The sequence below is a fragment of the Hibiscus syriacus genome, unplaced genomic scaffold, assembly GCF_006381635.1.
Source record: "Hibiscus syriacus cultivar Baekdansim isolate YM2019G1 unplaced genomic scaffold, ASM638163v2 tig00002237_pilon, whole genome shotgun sequence".
NCBI classification, from domain to species: domain Eukaryota; kingdom Viridiplantae; phylum Streptophyta; class Magnoliopsida; order Malvales; family Malvaceae; genus Hibiscus; species Hibiscus syriacus.
Window position 1 is genome coordinate 6,203,630 of NW_024061918.1, and position 22,180 is coordinate 6,225,809.

The window sequence follows — 22,180 nt, forward strand, 5'->3', positions numbered from 1 at the left end:
AAGATTAAGAATATATTGAGGGTATTTCATTAGTCATTTAAATCATAATTACCTTTGGAAATAGTAGTGAATCTTCGGTTGATAAATGAGTTGGAAAAAGAGCTCAAGGTATTAGGTGAAGACCATTGGGGATATTTAATTTCTGTATCTGTTTGTGCATTGCTCTGCTGTATTTGATTTTCTGTTTTTTGATGATGTTGTTTGTTACTCTGTCTCCCTTTGTTTATTTTTCTTTATTGAGAAGATATTATTTTCTTGAAAAGCTATAGGTTTAGTTATTTTTGGTTTAGGGATTAGGCCTTTGTGTTTGGGAGAATTAAAAAAAAAACTCATTTTAACGTTCCATATTTCCCTTTCTTTCTTCTCCACCAGCTGTTTGGCGTTTAATTTGGATTTAATTGAAGAGGTAATATGGGTAAAGTGAAAGGGAAGCATAGATTAGATATCTACTATAAGTTAGCCAAAGAACACGGCTACCGTTCCAGAGCATCATGGAAGTTAGTACAACTGGATGACAATTTTAGATTTCTAAAATCAGCGCATGCTGTCCTCGACCTTTGTGCTGCTCCCGGTGGTTGGATGCAAGTGGCCGTGCAACATATACCCATCGGCAGCCTTGTACTCGGTCTTGATCTTGTTCCTATTACTCTTATACGAGGTGTTATCGCTCTCCAACAAGATATAACCAAATCCAATTGCAAGTCCAAGGTTAAATGAATCATGAAAGAGCACAGGGTTATGGCTTTTGATGTCGTTTTGCATGATGGGTCCCCTAATGTTGGTGGTGTTTGGGCTCAAGAAAAAATGAGCCAAAATACTTTGGTTATTGTTTCTGTTAAGCTGGCTACCCAGTTTTTGGCCCCTAAAGGCACCTTTGTCACCAAGGTTTTTATGTCCTAAGATTACAGTTCCATTCTATATTGTCTCAAGCAGGTGATAAACAAAACCATAAGATATTCCCTCTGTGAAGTTTTGTTTTTTCCTTTGACACACGTGTTTGGTTTGCAGCTGTTTGAGGAGGTTAAAGTTTGGAAACCACATGCTAGTCGGCCAGAATCAGTTGAGACTTATGTTTTGGGGCTAAGGTATAAAGCCACAATAAGGATTGATCCACGTCTTCTTGATTTTAAACATTTGTTTTAGGGATCGATAGAACCACAAAAGAAGGTTTTTAATTTCATTTTAGGTTTCAAAATCTCTTAACTGACTACTTTTGTTCTCCTATTGATTTTATCTCTGCTCATTATTGTTCTTTCTGCCACATACTTGATGTAGGTGATTGATGTACTTAGGGTAACAAAACAGAAGAGACACCGTGATGGGTAAGTTTTCCCTTTATTATACAACAATGTTACTGCTTTGTTGATAATGATTGAACATTTTCATAGAATTGATTCCTCTGCTATATGGTTTTAAGGTTTATGTTATGCTTTGTATCTAAGTACATGCCAATTTCAGTTATGAAGACGGGGAGACAATCTCAAAGAAGATGTCTACTGCTGTTGATTTCATTTGGTCTGATTCTCCTCTCGAAATCCTAGGTTCAGTTACTACCATAACCTTTGGGGATCCAACTTCATTGCCTATTAAGGATCACAGTTCTACCACAAAAGAAGTGATTATCTTTTACAGTATTGATAATCATTACCTTCGTTAATACTTGTCATTACTTACTTTGTTGCTGTAATGACAGGTCAAAGCTTTTTGTGATGATTTGCGAGTTCTACGAAAGCAGGATTTCAAGCATCTTTTGAAGTAAGAAACATAATCCTTTTCAGATTTTCTCTTTTGAGTTAATGGAAACAATGCTCTGGCCTGCGTTACTGTGCAATACTAAACTGTTGCTTACAGTTGTGGTTCTTTGATATTTCTTGAAAAGTTAATTAGGTTGTCTTTTAAGCTTTATACTTTGGTAGAAACATTCATTGATGTCAGTCAATTACCATCTTTAGGGTAAGAAAGATCTTGCGGCAGTTGATTCCTCCGAGTATGATGGTGGCAACGTTGATCTGAGGGGTAGCGAAGATGAACAAAACCGAGAAGAAAGCACCGAGGATTAGTCATCCAGTGATATCAATTCTGATGAAGAACGCAGAAGGTTAGTATCTTCTTCTCATGACTGATATATATATATATATATATATATATATATATATATATATATATATATATAATTTCTAACATTCTCTGTTTGTTAACCTTGTAATCTTAGTACTAGATATGATGAAAAAATAGAAGAGATCCTTGATCACGCGTATGAAGAGTATGTGTCGAAAAATGATGAAAGTACGAAGCAGAGGAAGCGTGTAAAAGAAGGAAAAAGGAAATTTGGAATGTTAAAATGATTTTTTAAATTCTCCCAAACCCAAAGGCCTAATCCCTAAACCAAAAATAACTAAACCTATAGCTTTTCAAAATAATATATATCTTCTCAAAAAAGCAAAATAAACAAAGGGAGACAGAGTAACATATAAAATCATCAAAAAGTATAAAATCAAATATAGCAGAGTAATGCACAAACAGAGGCAGAAATCAAATATCTCCAATGGTATTCACCTAATACCTTGAGCTCTTTTTCCAACTCATTTATCAACCGAAGATTCACTACTATTTCCAAAGGTAATTATGATTTAAATGACTAATGAAATACCCTTAATATCTTATTAATCTTGACATGCACCCATTATAACAAACATGCCCTCAATATCTTCTTAATCCATCATAAGAATTACATATAAATATACATTCAATAACGGTCTCAAATAGCAGTATAATAGAAAAATAGATAAATCGAGAGCTTTAAATACACAGTCCTTCTCGACAAAGTAAATCAGTAGGACTGAAAACAGAAAATCAAATATAACAGAGCAATGTAGATGCATATTGAATATAAATCAAAATCTTATGACCCAAAGTAGAAATCAACATTCAAGTTAAGCTTGGGTCAGAAGAGAAGATAAGAGAAGAAGACGAGTGAATAGGTTTAAAAAATTTACCTTAGGGTTTGGGTCAGAAGAGAAAAAGACGAGACAATAGGTTTTTAAAGAAAATTAGAAAAATGGGCATATATATAATTTTAGGATAAACTACGGATTTAGTACCTAAACTATTAGTTTTGTTCGGTTTTAGTATCTAAACTTTCAATTCAGTTTCAAAATCATACCTAAAAGTTTGATTTTAGTTTTATTTTAGTACCCCTCCGTATAAAACTCTAATTTTTGTTTCATTTTAGTATATCGTTCAAGTTTTAACGTTAAGTTTTGAAAAAATTGAAACTTTGGGTATTAAAATATACCAAAACTGATAGTTTAGGTACTAAACACGTTAAGTTTTTAACGTCGGGTACTAAAATGAAATAAAAATTAAACACTAGGTATGATTTTGAAAAAATTGAAAGCATAAATACTAAAACGGACCAAAACTGATAACTTAGGTACTGAATGTGTAGTTTACCCATAATTTTATTTGAATAAAACATCAAAATCAAAGTTTAATTCCTAACAAATATTTTTAACTTACAAGATGACCCCTGAAGTTTTTATCCCTTTTCAAATCGGTATATGATTCTTTTCCCCCCTCAAATTAGTGTTAAAAAATTGGTGTTCCATTCTCACAACCATTCAAATTGTGACATATAAAACTAATTATGGCACTACAAGAAATTTTTACTATTGTGACAAATTTAATTTTGTCACTATTAATAGCTTTTTGGTGACAAAATAAATAATCGTCGCATTAAATTAAAAAAAGATATACAATTATGACAAAAGCTAAAATCGTCATAATAATTTGTCACGATTAGAAAATATGTGTAACATATACTGACAAAATAAATTTTATTACGAATTTTTATCACAAATTTTTCCCTCCAATTTTTTGGCGCCAAATTAAAGGCATATAGTGACAAATTTTGCAACTAAAAGTTTTAGTAATTATGACAAAAAAATTGTCACAACAAATAATGAGATTTAGATTTGTTGTGACAAATTTTGTTTGTGATTATATATTTTAATTATAGTGACAAAATGTATAGTCATAAATGATTATCTCCAATTTTTTGTACAAAAACAAAATCATATAGTGACATGATTTGTAATTATAAGTTATAATTATTGTTACAAAAAAAATTGTCACAACAAATAATGAAATTCAAGTTTTTAGTAAAAAATATTTTTCATTATATGTTTTAATTATAGTGACAAAATATATTGTCACAAAGATTTCTCTCCATATTTTTTGCGCCAAAAAAGTCATATATTGACAAATTTTGTAACTATAAGTGTTAATAATTATTATAAAAAAATATTGCCACAAAATAATGATATTCACATTTTTGTGACAAATTATATTTGTAGTTATAAATTTTAATTATAGTGATATCATATATTGTCATAATTATTTTTCTCCACTTTTTTTGTTTTAAAAGTTATATTGACAATTTTTATAATTATAATTTATAGTTATTGTTATAGGAAAAAATTATCACATCAAATAATAAAATTTAAGTTTTTTGTAATTAATTATTTTTATACCTATATATTTTAATCATTATAAAAAAATTATACTATCAGAACTATTTCTCTATATTTTTAGTGTCAAAAAGTTATATAGTAACAAAATATATTGTAATTAATAAAATTTAAGTTTTTTGTAATTAATTATTTTTGTAGTTATATATTTTAATCATTATGAAAACTTATACTATTAGAAATATTTCTCCCTATTTTTTGGTGCAAAAATGTTATATAGTGACAAGTTTTGTAACTATATGTAATAGTTACTGTTATAGAAAAATTATCATAATTTTTTTTCATTTTTAAATTAATAAAAAATTTAAGTTTTTTTGTAAAACAATTATGTTTGCAGCTATATATTTAATTATAATGATAAAATATAAATATTATTATAAAAAACAAAATGTTCAAAAATTTTATTTTTTTCTGATAATATATATATGTATAATTAAATGGCATTTTCAAATAAAATATAACAACAAAAATATATTATCAAAAAGTTCAGGGGATTGTTTATTTATTAAAAAATCATTATTTTAAATTTAAAATCTAAAATACACAAAAAATAAAATATAAAAAATAGTGAAAATGAAAATTAAATTGTTAAAAAATTGAACAATATATATATTGAATTAAGAATCAACAAGCTAACTTAAGCCCTCAGGTAAGGCGGTCCATGTAAGTCTTGAACAATATATATTAACCATAGTTGGGTAAATTTCCTATTAGATTTTTTACATTAAGTTTAGGTAAAGTTTACTTCCGTATATCATGTTATATTCACTACAATACTCTTCTTAGTTGTATAACTATTTTTAATATTTTTTATTATATAGTTTCGTAATGGTTAATGATAGAAGTTGTTGGTTAAAGGGTCACGTTAATTGTTTTTTTCTAAGTTTGAGGGTCGCATTGAATGCAACAATAATTTGATGGCCAAATTGTTTTTTTTTTGAAAATGTACAAGAGCCTTACGTTTTTTTTTTTGAAAATTAATATAAATTAAATAAATATTAATCAGGTATCGATGACTCGAAAATACGGGTACCTAGGTTTTATTTAGGAGGGAAATTTCTCTCTATTTGATTTTAAAGGAAATTAATTTTTAAAGGGAAATTGGTTTTTAAAGAAATTTATTTGTATTTATTTTATAAATACTTTTTTAGAACCCTCAATTTAATCGTTTCAGTCCATTATTCCAACTTTATATTTCTTCTTTCATCGTGAAGGCAAAAAATAAAACAACGAGTTTTTTCTTTGATAATATGTCTAATTACTCTAGTAGGGATTTATTTAAAAGAAATCTAAACCTAAGGATTTGATCTAAAATTAAGATTCTATGACTACATTGAGAAGAATATAAATTATCCAACAAAATTAAATGCAAATAAAAAGAACCAAGATTAAAATGTAATAAATAAAAGGCAATAGTTAATTAAAAATAAACATAATAGCATAAAATGATGACTAGATTGTACTAAAACAAAACAGTGAGCCACGATCAGAAATAGTAAAGAAACATTCAGTGACCAAATTAAAAGAAATAAAAACAAGGGACACATATGAAAATACGTGAGAATACAAGGACCAGTATATTAATTAGACCAAAACTTTTAGGAGAACACAAAAACTCTAGCCTTTCACGCGTTTTGTTTTCACTTGGCCAGTTCTCCTCTTTGTGCGCCGCATCTACCTTCATTTCGCCTCCCCTGTTTGCAAATAAATGAATTTGAAACCTTCATTTCATCTACCTTTCATCTTCTCCATTTTCTATGCTACGATCCCATCATTTCGCCTCTCCTCCTCTCCAAAGGTTTTCAACTATTCCTAACTACAAAACTGGTATGTCTGCCATTCATTTTGATGCTTCATCATCTTTGTTGGTGTTTCATTCATGGTTTGCTACATGTATGCATGCATGTTAATTTCATTCGTTTTCGTTAACATATTCTTAAAAGAGTTTGGGATTTTTTTCGTTAACATGGTTTGTATTGTTTTTGTTTGCTTTTTAGGTTATGAGAATAATTTATGCCATTCTCTTTGATGGAACTGTTGTCACAGATGTTGAGGTATATTTGTTAATTTGTACATCGCTCTCCTGTATTGGATGTATACTTGGCCTAATTTGATGAATGTTGCACTTTTTTTAACAACTCCAATTCTATTTAAATAGTATTTCCACGAGTCGTTTAGCAATTTTCGAATCTCAGAAGGGACTGACGAGTCCTACAACTTATATTTCAGCAAACGAGAGTCGCTAGGTACACTTAACAGAGGCACATACAAACACATAAATCTCAATGAATTGGGTGTGGATTGAACTTTACAGATCCTCTATAGATGAGCTCCTTAATGTTTTCTTCTTAACAGATGGTTGCTCGAAATCAAACTGAATGGCCTTGGGCAAACAGGCTCCACGTGATGTCGTGAAAAGGTGCCAAGTAAGGGTGGCATAGAGCCTCGTCGACTGTAATGCGCATATGAATTTTGCAATGAGAAGTGTTGTTATAAGTTGTTAGGCTGTAATCTAGATGGAAGTAAAGGATAACAAATATGGTAATAAAGCGGGTAAAACAAAGACAACTTAGGTACACTAGCATTGAATCTGAGAAGTTGCAAACCATCATTTCTTTTCATAATTTGGAGTCCTGAATATTGTTAGATTTGGAAACAAATTATAATATGTAATCACTACAAGTTCTATAGCTTAGACTTAGATTTGACACAAGTGTCAGATACGGATTATGGTATGACATAGGTGCATTATAAAAAAAAAAAAGTGTTTTCATGTATTTTTGGGGGTCAACATAGTCTATAGGCATAAAGGTGTGCTTATTTGTACAAAATGAGTTTAATTGAAGTGCTATCTGGTGCTATTATTTTAAGCACAAGTCTAAAAGAGTATACTTTTAAAATATCTTTAATTGTTCCTTAAAAAAAATTCATTAAATGAAAAATCTTTTTTTCTTCCTCTTTGTTCTCTTCTACTCTTTCTAATTTGCTGTGAGAAACTTGCTGACAGGTACGTGAAAGCATGGTCACCAACAGCAAAGAGCATGGCACCAGCATGGGATGCACCTACGTTAAGGCAGATAAGGACCGTTGCATGCGTAGCAAGGAGAGGAAGATTGTTAAAATATTATTATATTATGAAATTAAGGAAAAAATAATCATATAATATTCAAAGAGAATAACAAACAATTTAAAAGAACAAATACTAAAATCATAAGATTTTTAATATGAAAGGTTAAATATTTTTATTATTTATAATAGGACTAAATTAATAAAATATATAAAATTGAAGTATTAATTATTATATGTCACTATTCTATCTAAATTTAACGATGAGCTGACTTATTTGTAATATATTTTAATTGAGTGATATATCTATAATTTGTATGTAATTAAGTGACCTTGTATGTAATTTACCCTAACTTTTATATATCTGACAAATGGGTGCCCAGCAAGTTGCATTTATTATACAATACTGTTATCCTACAATTATAGATACTCATAAATTAAAACTATAATCAATAGATGAAAAAGAATAATTGCATCATATGCTTCAAAGCATGATCTTATTTTAAATTATCTCTAAATTTTTAAATGTTTTAATTTCACCTCTAAATTATGATTATCATTTGAAATTAGTTCTTAAATTTTTAAACATTTCATTTTCATCCCAAACTATGACATTCTAATTGGTCCCCAACCTTTTGAACATTCCAATTTCATCTAAAACTATATATATACACTAATCATGTCCTTGTTAGTAAAATCGTTAGGCAAGTTATATTATTATATGTTAAAAAATTTAGATTAAATTGTGGTTGAAAATAATCACATATATGTATGGATTTAGGGATGAAATTTGAATATTCAAAAGTTTAGGGACTAATTTAAAAAGGGGGTCATAGTGTAGTAATGAAATTAAAATATTCAAAAGTTTAAGGACTAATTTAGATTGGAGTCATAGTTTAAGGATGGATAAAAATATTAAAAGTTAGGAACCAATTTAAAATAAGAATAAAATTTGGGGACATATGACACAATTAATTCAGTAGTTAATTAAAGGATATTATTATTTTTAAATATAATAATAATAGTAATAACTATTATACATCATACCGAAATTAAAGTGAAAAGAAATGAAGGTTCACATGAAAGGGTATGGGACCACATATTATTATTCTTTTTTTCTTTTTCTTTTTTATTTTTTGAATGGGATCCAATACATCCAACTTCGACAGTTGCATTTGAGGGAAGGTCATCGAACCCTAATCGAACTTGAACCAATTTGGGGTGACACAACCCCATCATTATTAAGAGCGACCCACCCCAAATTCGGCGGGCACCATTGAACATGTGAAGAGGTTTGCAGTCTGTGTGAACTCCGAATGGGTGCACAATCATCGTAAAGTTTGCTCCAGGATATGCTGACTTGAAGTATAGCTTCCGGACAAGGAGAGACATCTTGAAAAACGAGAAGATTTCGAGCCTTCCAAATCTGCCAGACCAAGGAGGCGAAAAAAATGCACCAAGGGCCATTGGATGCGACACAGCGGGAAGAATAACTAATATTTTCCATAAGCCAAGCTTCACGATCGAAATCAAAGAAAGAGGGAAAGGGGTGAGCTTGGAGGAGTCTCGTCCAATTGCTCCGAGCTGTGATACAATCTCGAAAGATATGGTGCAAAGTTTCATTCTCGACTCGACACAAACAGCAAGAGGAATCATTTCCCAGACCTCGTCGGTATCGGTTAGAGTTGGTGAGCACTCTATTTCTGATGGCGAGCCATAGAAAACTCCTAGTTCGTTCCAAATTACATACTAACAAGGATTCGTAGCGGCCCAGGAAGAGGAGCATAAGGATTTATAAGGGCTTGAAACAGTGAAAATCCTCTTTGGTGAAACCGACCAATAAACAATATCCTAACCAACCGTAAAAGATGGAGCAATAATATTTCTCATATGATGAATAGCTGTCGGGTCCAAGAGAGTGTTCAAAAGATCCCAATCCCAGCAACCATCTGAAGACACATCAGAAACAGTTAAGGAAACATCCATCGAAAAGTTAGTCATTGCAACGTTGAGGAGTGAGCCAATCGGGGGAACCCAATTATCAGTTCAAAAATTAATAGAGCGCCCGTCACCCACTGACCAAGCCAAATTGGTGTAGAAAGAACGCTATACGTTTGCCAAACTACACCACGGATTAGAACAAGTGGAACGATATATCAAAAATGGGCATAGTTCAGTGATATTATATTTCTCTCGCATGAGGAAGATCCAGAAAATCGAGGGGGAGAGAATGAGATCATTGCAAATTTTGAAGAGGATAGCAATGTTCTGAAAATTTATTCGACGAAGGCCCTGACCGCCTGTATGGAGAGGTTGACAGAGGTCTTCCCATTTAACTAGAGTGATGGGATTAGTCGAGGAGGGGAGCCCCAAATAAAGCCACAAAAATAACTATTAATAATTATTATAAAAACATATTACCACAAAAATAATGATATTCACGTTTTTGTGACAAATTATATTTGTAGTTGTAAATTTTAGTTATAGTGATATGATATATTATCATAATTATTTTTCTCCACTTTTTTGTTTCAAAAGTTATATTGACAATTTTTATAATTATAATTTATAGTTATTGTTATAGGAAAAAATTATCACATCAAATAATAAAATTCAAGTTTTTTGTAATTAATTATTTTTATACCTATATATTTTAATCATTATAAAAAATTATACTATCAGAACCATTTCTCTCTATTTTTAGTGTCAAAAAAGTTATAGTAACAAAAATATTGTAATTAATAAAATTTAAGTTTTTGTAATTAATTATTTTTGTATTGTATATTTTAATCATTATGAAAACTTATACTATTAGAAATATTTCCCTATTTTTTGGTGCAAAAATGTTATATAGTGACAAGTTTTGTAACTATATAATAGTTATTGTTATAGAAAAAGTATCAAATTTTTTTCATTTTTTTAAATTAATAAAAAATTTAAGTTTTTTTGTAAAAAATTATGTTTGCAGCCATATTATTATAATGATAAAATAATATATTATAAAAAAACAAAATGTTCAAAAAATTTATTTTTCTCATAATATATATATATATAATTAAATGGCATTTTCAAATAAAATATAACAACAAAATATATTATCAAATAAAACATAATAGCATAAAATGATGACTAAATTGTACTAAAACAAAACAGTGAGCCACGATCAAAATAGTAAGAAAATTTAGTGACCAAATTGAAAGAAAGGAAAAAAGGGATAACATATGAAAATACGTGAGAATACAAGGGCTCATATATTAATTAGACCAAAACTTTTAGGAGAGCACAAAAACCCTAGCCTTTCACGCGTTTTGTTTTCACTTGGCTAGTTCTACTCTTTGTGCGCCGCATCTACCTTCATTTCGCCTCCCCTCCTCTCCAAAGGTTTGCAAATAAACGAATTTGAAACCTTCATTTCATCTACCTTTCATCTTTTCCATTTTTAGGCTACGATCCCATCATCTCGCCTCCCATCCTCTCCAAGGGTTTTCAACTATTCCTAACTACAAAACTGGTATGTATGCCCTTCATTTTGATGCTTCATCATTTTTTGGTGTTTCATTCATGGTTTTCAACTATTCACGCGTTTATATTTTTTAGATCGGTGAACTCTTGAATCAATTTGTTTGATTCTATGTTCATACTGACGTCGATTAAAATATTGTGTTATTGAACTTTCTAAATTTTAAATTGAGATAAATATTGACAAAATTTCATCGAATTTATAAGTGAAATTTATAATCATATAGATTTTAAATGAAGCATAATAACGTTTAAATATTGAAGTAGTTCAGTTTTATCATTAAAATTATGAGATAAAAGAAGCATTTTGTGGAGTAAAAAAATTTAGAAGTTGTGAAATAAAATAAGAAAGAAAAACGTAAAATTTGGATTCTAAAAGTATGATAATCCGACTGATTTGAAAGTTTTGGTACCAAAATTTTTTTAACGGAGGGTACTAAAATGAAACAAAAATAAAACTTTTAGGTATGATTTTGAAACTAAATTGAAAGTTTAGATACTTAAATTGACTAAAATTAATAGTTTAGGTACTAAATCCGTAGTTTATCCTAAAATTATATATAGGCATTTTTTCAAATTTTCTTTAAAAACCTATTGTCTCGCCTTTTTCTCTTCTGACCCAAACCTAAGGTAATTTTTTTAAACCTATTCACTCGTCTTCTTCTCCTCTTCTGACCCAAGCTTAACCTGAATATTGATTTCTACTTTGGGTCATAAGATTTTGATTTATATTCAATATGCATCTACATTGATCTGCTATATTTGATTTTCTACTTTCGATCCTACTGGTTTACTTTGTCGAGAAGGACTGTGTATTTAAAGCTCTCGATTTATCTATTTTTCTATTTACACTGCTATTTGAGACTGTTATTGAAGGTATGTTTATATGTAATTCTTATGATGGATTAAGAAGATATTGAGGGCATGTTTGTTATGATGGGTGCATGTTAAGATTAAGAAGATATTGAGGGCATTTCATTAGTCATTTAAATCGTAATTACCTTTGGAAATAGTAGTGAATCTTCGATTGATAAATGAGTTGGAGAAAGAGCTCAAGGTATTAGATGAAGACCATGGAGGATATTTGATTTATGCCTCTGTTTGTGCATTTCTCTTCTATATTTGATTTTTTGTTTATTCGTAGAGTGGTTACAGAACGCAGTACAAGCAGGCATGTTTGACGATTTTATAGGTAGCACCTCTGCAGAGAGCCCAGTTACCAAACCTGGAAGTGGTTTGAAGACTGGCGGTAGCAATATGGGCGATGGCGGAGGTAGCGGTAACGGAAACAAGAGAAAGAATAAAGGAAAGAAACAATGGTAAGCAATCATCAAGCGACTCGAAGGCATTGATGAATAGAAAGTCCCCTTATAAGCATAAAACATGCAGATTTTGTATAGCATTTTATCTTCATCCTAACTTCAAATAAATAGATATGGAGGATTATATTCATACTGATTTAAAATGCATGGCAAGAATAGCTGACAATAGCTTATATAACAATAGGAGAGGTTTTGCTTTGAAATGAGTGGTTTCTCTCATCAGTGGAATTATACGTCAAATGTGCTTGGGCTTGGGCGGGTCAGGTCAATCTAGTTTTTGGTTAATTCGGGTTTTATATTTTGGGGTCATTTTGATTCGGGTCAATTTCAATTTAGAATTGTTGAGTTTAGGTCATTTTGATCCGGAGGTCTTCCACGGAAGCTACTCTCAACCTGGCGTTGGGAGCAGCCTACTACCCTACCTCCCCCTTACCCCATACATATGGGAATTGGGTTTTGTTGTTGTTGTTGTTGTTGTTGTTCGTGTTTTCAAGGTATGATCATTACGTATTCATATCATTTCGAGTTTAGGTCAAGTTCGGAGTTGGGGTGGTTTGTTTTACGTTTGAATTAGGCCAAAATGAAATTATAATAAAACCAAAATTTTAATTCGTTATTAGTCTCTAAACTATATGTAAGTTGTTTAATATTTTTTACTTTAATTTGGTTATTTTTAGGAGTTGTAATTTAATTTTTCGTGTCATTTGAGTCTTGACTAAAATTTTAAAATTTAAAAGTCTAGAGGTTAATTTTGACTAAATAAAAGTATGGGAATTAAATATATAACTTTACGTATAATACAAATGACCGATGTTGGAATTTCACTGTCTAATAATTCTATAGTGCAAATCTTAAACTAGGATGGTACGAGCATTAATTATATATTTAATATTTAAATATGAAAAATATAACATTCTTTGAACTTGATCAATTAAGCTTAAAATTAGAGGTTTGATCTTGTTTTAATATTAGTTTTTGAGTTTAAAGTTTGATTAAAAAGCTAACGTATATAAACACATTTAAAGATTATATTATAAAAATTACCAAACACAAGGACTAAAAAGTAAAGTTTATCTCATTTAACAAAATTTCACTTGTGAAAGACTTGAACTACACTTAAATTGTAGGAGTATATTATTTGGGGACCTTCCCGTAATTTGAAAATAATATTGAGGGCAAAACGATGAATTTACTAAAATACGTGAGGTCAAAACGGTGAAGTGCAAAATAAATATCGGCTGCTGTCCTGAAGTGAATTCTCAGTAGCAGAACAGAAGGAAAACGAAGTCTTTCGCATCATATTCTCCGATCCTCTGGGTAAATCCTTTTCCTTTTTTTTATTTAATATTTTTGTTTATCATTGCAGTCCAGTGATTTATCATCAATCCGCTTTTCATTTATTTAAACTGTATATAACTGTTTCTGTTTGAAGGATTTGTCGATGCTTAGATCTAATACGATCCATAGGTTTCAATCATCTTGGATGTGAGAAGATTAGGTTAATTTTTCTTATTTTATTTCGTAATTTGTACTAATTACTTCAAATTTTGGAATTTTTGATATATCATCTTCTTTTGAATCCAATCTCCAAAAGCTGCCGCCCTTACTTCTCTTGGGTTATTGAAATGGTAAAGTTTAGCTCTTTTTTGGTTCTCTCCAACATGCCTATGGATTTGGATTATTTAGTTTCTATTGGTTGCTTCTTGAGCAAATCTCGCTTTTTTATTGTTTCTTCGAGTTGATTCGAAAAACCTTGTTAATGTTCCTTTGGGATTCTTGGGTTTGATGTTCCTATGCTTTGTTCCAACTTCCAAGTGTTTGTCTTCTGCTTCATTAGGTAATTCACCTTGCAAGTTGCAACTTGGGAAAAAATCAATCTTTTAGGTATGATTTTGAAACTGAATTGAAAGTTTAGATACTAAAATCGACCAAAACTAATAGTTTAGGTACTAAATCCGTAGTTTATCCTAAAATTATATATAGGCCATTTTTTCTAATTTTCTTTAAAAACCTATTGTTTCGTCTTTTTCTCTTCTGACCCAAACCCTAAGGTAAATTTTTTAAACCTATTCACTCGTCTTCTTCTCCTCTTCTGACCCAAGCTTAACCTGGATATTGATTTCTACTTTGGGTCATAAGATTTTGATTTATATTCAATATGCATCTACATTGCTCTGCTATATTTGATTTTCTATTTTCGGTCCTACTGGTTTACTTTGTCGAGAAGGACTGTGTATTTAAAGCTCTCGATTTATCTATTTTTCTATTACACTGCTATTTGAGACCGTTATTGAAGGTATGTTTATATGTAATTCTTATGATGGATTAAGAAGATATTGAGGGCATGTTTGTTATGATGGGTGCATGTCAAGATTAATAAGATATTGAGGGTATTTCATTAGTCATTTAAATCGTAGTTACCTTTGGAAATAGTAGTGAATCTTCGGTTGATAAATGAGTTGGAGAAAGGCTCAATGTATTAGGTGAAGAAGACCATGGAGGATATTTGATTTCTGCCTCTGTTTGTGCATTGCTCTGTTGATTTTCTGTTTTTTGATGATTCTGTTTGTTACTCTGTCTCCCTTTGTTTATTTTGCTTTTTTGAGAAGATATATATTATTTTGAATAGGTTTAGTTATTTTTGGTTTAGGGATTAGGCCTTTGTGTTTGGGAGAATTAAAAAAAAAACTCATTTTAACGTTCCATATTTCCCTTTTCCTTCTTCTCCACCAGCTGTTTGGCGTTTAATTTGGATTTAATTGAAGAGGTAATATGGGTAAAGTGAAAGGGAAGCATAGATTAGATATCTACTATAAGTTAGCCAAAGAACACGGCTACCGTTCCAGAGCATCATGGAAGTTAGTACAACTGGATGACAATTTTAGATTTCTAAAATCAGCGCATGCTGTCCTCGACCTTTGTGCTGCTCCCGGTGGTTGGATGCAAGTGGCCGTGCAACATACACCCTTCGGCAGCCTTGTACTCGGTCTTGATCTTGTTCCCATTGCTCCTATACGGGTGCCATCGCTCTCCAACAAGACATACCAAATCCGATTGCAAGTCCGTTAAACGAGTCATGGAAGAGCACAGGGTTATGGCTTTTGATGTCGTTTTGCATGATGGATCCCCTAATGTTGGTGGTTCTTGGGCTCAAGAAAAAATGAGCCAAAATACTTTGGTTATTGATTCTGTTAAGCTGGCTACCCAGTTTTTGGCCCCTAAAGGCACCTTTGTCACCAAGGTTTTTAGGTCCCAAGATTACAGTTCCGTTCTATATTGTCTCAAGCAGGTGATAAACAAAACCATAGGATATATCTCTCTGTGAAGTTTTGTTTTTTTCCTTGACACGCGTGTTTGGTTTGGTCTGCAGCTGTTTGAGGAGGTTAAAGTTTGGAAACCATGCTAGTCGCCCAAATCAGCTGAGACTTATGTTTTGGGGCTAAGTATAAAGCCCCGGCAAAGATTGATCCACGCCTTCTTGATTTCAAACATCTGTTTCAGGGATCGATAGAACCACAAAAGAGGTTTTTTAATTTCATTTTAGGTTTCAAAATCTCTTAACTGACTACTTTTGTTATCCTATTGATTGTATCTCTGCTCATTATTGTTCTTTCTGCCACATACTTGATGTAGGTGATTGATGTACTTAGGGTAACAAAACAGAAGAGACACCGTGATGGGTAAGTTTTCCCTTTATCATACAGCAATGTTACTGCTTTGTTGATAATGATTGAACATTTTTATTGAATTGATTCCTCTGCTATCTGGTTTTAAGGTTTATGTTATGCTTTGTTTCTAAGTACATGCCAATTTCAGTTATGAAGACGGGGAGACAATCTCAAAGAAGATGTCTACTGCTACTGATTTCATTTGGTCTGATTCTCCTCTCGAATCCTAGGTTCAGTTACTACCATAACCTTTGGGGATCCAGCTTCATTGCCTATAAGGATCACAGTTCTACCACAGAAGAGTGATTATCTTTATAGTATTGCTTATCATACCTTCTTTAATACTTGTCATTACTTACTTTGTTGCTTTATTGACAGGTCAAAGCTCTTTGTGATGATTTGCGAGTTCTACGAAAGCAGGATTTCAAGCATCTTTTGAAGTAAGAAACATAATCCTTTTCAGATTTTCCCTTTTGAGTTTTTTCTAGTCTAAACAATTTGTGGCATATGAAAATAGTGAAAGTTAAGCTATAATCAGTGCACTGGGTCCTTGATCTTTTGAGAGGAGCTTGATTGAATTCCTTTGTTCATCAGATGAAAATATGTTAGATTTATGTGCATGAATGTGATGTGTATTGATTACCTTGATTTAGGTGGCGGATGCAATTGAGAAAAGCTCTGTCTTCTTCAAAAAGGCTACTCCTCCAACCCTACCACTGCTAAAGATGATGATAAAGGGGATGAGGAGAACGAAGATGATAAATTACTCAATGAGATGGAGGAGCTCACATATGCCATGGAGCGTAAGAAGAAAGAGAAAGAAGCTTCTTGCAAAAAGACGAGCAAAGGTTTATTGCCTTATTAAGAAAAATCTGATCCCTATGTTTATGTCTTAGTGCATGTTACCATGCAAATGGAACGAATTTTGTGATTGTACCAATGATTATGTATCCACAATATAGTGATTAAATGATGCCTGGTAATCTTTTTGAAAGAATACGCTTCCATCTTTTCGGGGTGATGATATTTATGGTGTTCCACTTTGTTGTAGGATGTTTTGATGCGCACTCGTTTATTTGCTGATTTGGTACCTTGTTATTTTGCAGGACAAATCACGGAAGGCAACAAGAATGCAAATAGATGCCCTGGAAGATGGTTACGTTGATCATGAGTTGTTCTCTCTTTTCTTCCATTAAGGTTGTTTTACCAAGGCTGCGAACTGGATAACTCCAATAATGTTTGTAACTAGTAAAAATACAATTTATTACTGCAAGTATAAAAGACCAAAACTGACACTCATCACAAGGCTGCAGTTATGTCATTTGAACCAGGGGCATAGTTGATGTTTAACCTTATTGATTATTAATATACTGTTTGAACTGAGACAAGTTTTATTCTTAACATCGTTTCGGTTACTTACACTTTGTTAATGGAAACAATGCTCTGGCATGCGTTACTGTGCAATACTAAACTGTTGCTTACAGTTGTGGTTCTTTGATATTTCCTGAAAAGTTACTTAGGTTGTCTTTTAAGCTTTATACTTTGGTAGAAACATTCATTGATGTCAGTCAATTACCATCTTTAGGGTAAGAAAGATCTTGCGGCAGTTGATTCCACCGAGTATGATGGTGGCAACGTTGATCTGAGGGGTAGCGAAGATGAACAAAACGAGAAGAAAGCACGAGGATGAGTCATCCAGTGATATCGATTCTGATGAAGAACGCAGAAGGTTAGTATCTGCTTCTCATGACTATATATATATATATATATATATATATATAATTTAACATTCTCTGTTTGTTAACCTTGTAATTTTAATGCTAGATATGATGAAAAAATAGAAGAGATCCTTGATCATGCGTATGAAGAGTATGTGTCGAAAAAGGATGGAAGTACGAAGCAGAGGAAGCGTGCAAAAGAAGCCTATGACAAGTTAGAGGTATGAAGCTCTTAAAGTGTGTATAGAATTTAGAACTAAAAATATTTGATCTTTTGTAGAAACTTTAACTAATAAGTGTTAACAGACTCCTCTTTTCTGCATCAAGTACTACTTCCCTATGCTTCTCTTTGTTAATAGAAATCCTGTTTTCGCGGTGCTAGTGTCATTCCTTATTTATTTATGCTTTTAATAGATAATGACGAATAGTTGTTAATAAAAGCTGAATATTGTTTATTGAATTTCCGTTCATGGCTGTTTAGGGTGGTGATGGTGATATTATTTTTTCTGATCATGATTCGGATATGGAAGAGGCTGATCCTGAAGCAAATCCTCTTATGATACTGCTAGATGACGGGGAAGGACCAACTCAGGAGGAGATTACAGACAGGTGGTTCGGTCAGGATATTTTGCTGAAGCCGTAGAGCAAGGGGATTTAGGGAAGTATGACAGTGATGATGAAATGGAGACCGATAAACGACAGGAAAGGGCAGCTATTCTAGAGAGGTCCAAAGTAAAGAAAAAACAGGATGAAAAACTCAATATTCCGAACAAGGCCGAGGAAAAGAAAGCAAACGATGCTGCAGGCCCCAAAAGCACCAAACTCCAGGCTTCCAATGCACAGGATGATTTTGAGATTGTCCTGGCTCCAGCTACTGATTCCAGTGATGACTCGTCCTCAGATGACTCGGAAGATGATGATGTTGAGACGAAAGCTGAGGTATTAGCTTGTGCTAAGAAGATGCTCAGGAAAATGCAAAGGGATCAAATTCTCGACGATGCGTATGGTAAATATATGTTTCATGATGATGGTCTACCCAAGTGGTTCTAGATGAGGAAAAGAGGCATTGTCAACCAATTAAGCCTGTTACAAAGGAAGAAATTGCTGCAATACGAGCACAATTCAAAGAGATAAATGCTCGACCGGTTAAGAAGTTGCAGAGGCAAAGGCTCGAAAGAAGCGGATTGCAATGAAAAAGCTAGACAAGGTCCGCCAGAAAGCAAACATCATATCAGACCAAGCCGACATCTCCGAGCGGTCAAAGGGGAGCAATCGAACAACTTTACAAGAAGGCTACACCCAAAAAGCCCCAGAAGGAATACGTGGTCGCGAGGAAAGGGTTCAGTTATGGCCGGCAAGGGGAAAGTCTTGTTGATCGTCGGATGAAAAAGGATGCCCGGGCATGGGGAACTGGAAAACCAGGAAAGGGTTCAAAGAGGGAAAGAACGGAAGAGCGTGGAAAGGTAAAGGATCTGTCAGGCTTCAGGGGCAAGGGAAACAAAGGAGCGCGCATGCATGACTGAAGCAACTTAAGTTTTGAAAGGCACACTTTTGGATGAAATTAAACAATTAATACAAATGTTAGGACTAAAGTGCTCCAATACTTTATTAAATTGTACCTTACATAGATGTTTGATAGATGCTCGGTAATCAAATGAATCTCTATTATATTCGAAGTTAACTTGGGATGGATGTCGGTAGTCAAATGAATCTCGACTATATTCTAACTCGAGTTAAACACTTAAGTAGGGGATAGAGTTTCACACTAAGGTGTTTAAATGCTCACTAACAGAAGTGAATTTCAAGTGCGGATAGAGCTGTTCCCATCAACGCTGAATATATGAAAGTCATCTCCATATTCTCCGGATATGAACTCTCTGCAAATTCCGAACAAGAACCAATCTACCACTAAAACAAATCCAAGTAAAAGCTATAACAAGTAATAGTTCTCGATAATCTTTTGCGATAATGGTGCATTACGCGTACCGTTGATTCTCCAAAGAATCTCCTTCTTGTACATAAATCTTCTCGAGTTTTTTCACCCATTTTATCCTCCCACAGCTACCAGCTGATTCATGGAGCATGCATTCCCGGGGGTCTCAGATACAAAATCTAGTGTTCGAGGATAGTCTATGGCACTAATGGTGAATGCTGCAACGTAGACATCCTTTACAACTTTATCCTTGACAGAATTCGCCAAAGACTGGATGGATGGTCTGCAAAAACTCTTTCTTTCGTCGGACGGGTCACTCTTGCAAAATCAGTTCTTCTTTGTGTTCCCTCCTTCATTATGCAAGCTTGCAAATTGCCGAAATCTCTCTGTAATGAGATCGAGCGAATGGTCAGGCGCTTTATTTGGGGTTCCCCCTCCTCGACTAATCCCATCCCTCTAGTTAAATGGGAAGACCTCTGTCAACCTCTCCATACAGGCGGTTGGTTAGGATATTGTTTGTTGGTTGGTTTCACCAAAGAGGATTTTCACTGTTTCAAGCCCTTGTAAATCCTTATGCTCCTCTTCCTGGGCCGCTACGAATCCTTGCTAGTCTGTAATTTGGCATTTACATGTTGTGGAATGAATTAGGAGTTTTCTATGGCTCGCCATCAGAAATAGAGTGTTCACCAACTCTAACCGATACCGACGAGGTCTGGGAAATGATTCCTCTTGCTGTTTGTGTCCAGCCGAGAATGAAACTTTGCTCCATATCCTTCGAGATTGCATCACCGCTCGGAGCATTTGGCAGAGACTCCTCCAAGCTCACCCCTTTCCCTCTTTCTTTGATTTCGATCGTGAAGCTTGGCTTATGGAAAATATTAGTTAATATTTTAATTTAATAATTGTATCCACCAACCAGGTGGTGAAACGTGTCACCACCTTTGTAAAGGGGAAAAAGTTGTGATTATGCTGCCAAGGGGTTTCGAACTAGGGACAATTAGTTCCATTAAGCAAGCTCTAACTGATAGTTTTGAAAAAATTGAAAGTTTATATACTAAAACAGAACAAAATTGATAGTTTATGTGCTAAATACTTTAAGTTTTTAATGGTAGAGTATTAAAGTAAAATGAAAATTTAATATTAGGTATGATTTTGAAAAAAATTAAATGTTTAGGTACTAAAATGGATCAAAACTTATAGTTTAGATACTAAAACGGTCCAAAACTTATAATTTAGGTACTTAATGCACAGTTTACCTAGATTTTACTTGACAAAAATGTAATTTTTAAAATAAAAAGTAAAATAATTTAAGAACAAGGACCTTTGAGAAAGTTCTGTTTCTTTTATATTTTCAGTTGTCCTCTTGTAATAATAACATCACTCCTTTTTTTTGAAAATAAAAAGTTTATATCACACAACTATTTAAACTATATTAATTTTTTATTCAGGTATTAGATTTTTTTTTCAGAAACGTTTATATATATATATATATATATATATATTTATTTTATGGGTTAGGTTTACAATCAATCGACGTCCAATAATTCCTCCATTGTTTTAGAACAAAAACTTACTAAATAATTCGACTTTAATCACCTTTTTTGTGAAAATTTTCACTTTCCACGAACAAAGGTTGGATTGCACCATGCACTATAATTAAGGAAAACACTATGGTACATGATGAATCACAATTCCTCGTGAAAACAATTTATATTTAGGGTAAAGTACACAAATGGTCTCTGAGTATAAAGTGTTGTTTTATTGAGTCCTTCAACTATTAAAAGTTATAAAATCACCCATCGACATGTTTCTTTGTTGAGTCCCTCGACTATTAAAAGTTACAAAAAGATCACCCGATAATTCATTATGTTCCAAATTTGTTCTTTTTTATTAAAAAAATGACGATAGTCTAGCTGGATATTAATCTATTGTCTAAGATATGATGAAATTTGATCTAGAATCTCAAACCACTATCATATCTCAGAGAACAAATTAAAATCAAGTTCAAATTGTCGTAAATCTTCTAATGAAAAAGGACAGTTTTGGAACATTATGAATAGTCATGTAACACCCTAATCCAGTTCGACCGAAGAACGACGAACTACAATGCCACATGGAACCACCAAAATGGCTAACCCAAAAATTTTCTTTTAAAACAGTTGTAAACCATGTTATAAAAAGTCACCCATAGCAATATAAAATTAAAAGTAATAAATTTGAGTTTACAATACAACGGAGCTCCTAAATCATCCAAATAATACACTTATAAAATAAAAAGTAATAAATTTGAGTTTACAATACAAGGGAGCTCCTAAATCATCCAAATAATACACTGAGTTTAAATCAAAATAGAGGTACAATTGAGTACAAAAAGGGTATACAATAGTACATGCCCTATAATAAAAATCAAGACGTACTTTGAGTA

The 22,180-nt window shown here is 32.4% G+C and overlaps 1 pseudogene; it reads left to right on the top strand.

The window, feature by feature from the left end:
• The first annotated feature begins 370 nt into the window (after positions 1-370).
• On the top strand, positions 371-19,341 carry LOC120140393 (annotated as a pseudogene).
• Positions 19,342-22,180: the final 2,839 nt, after the last annotated feature.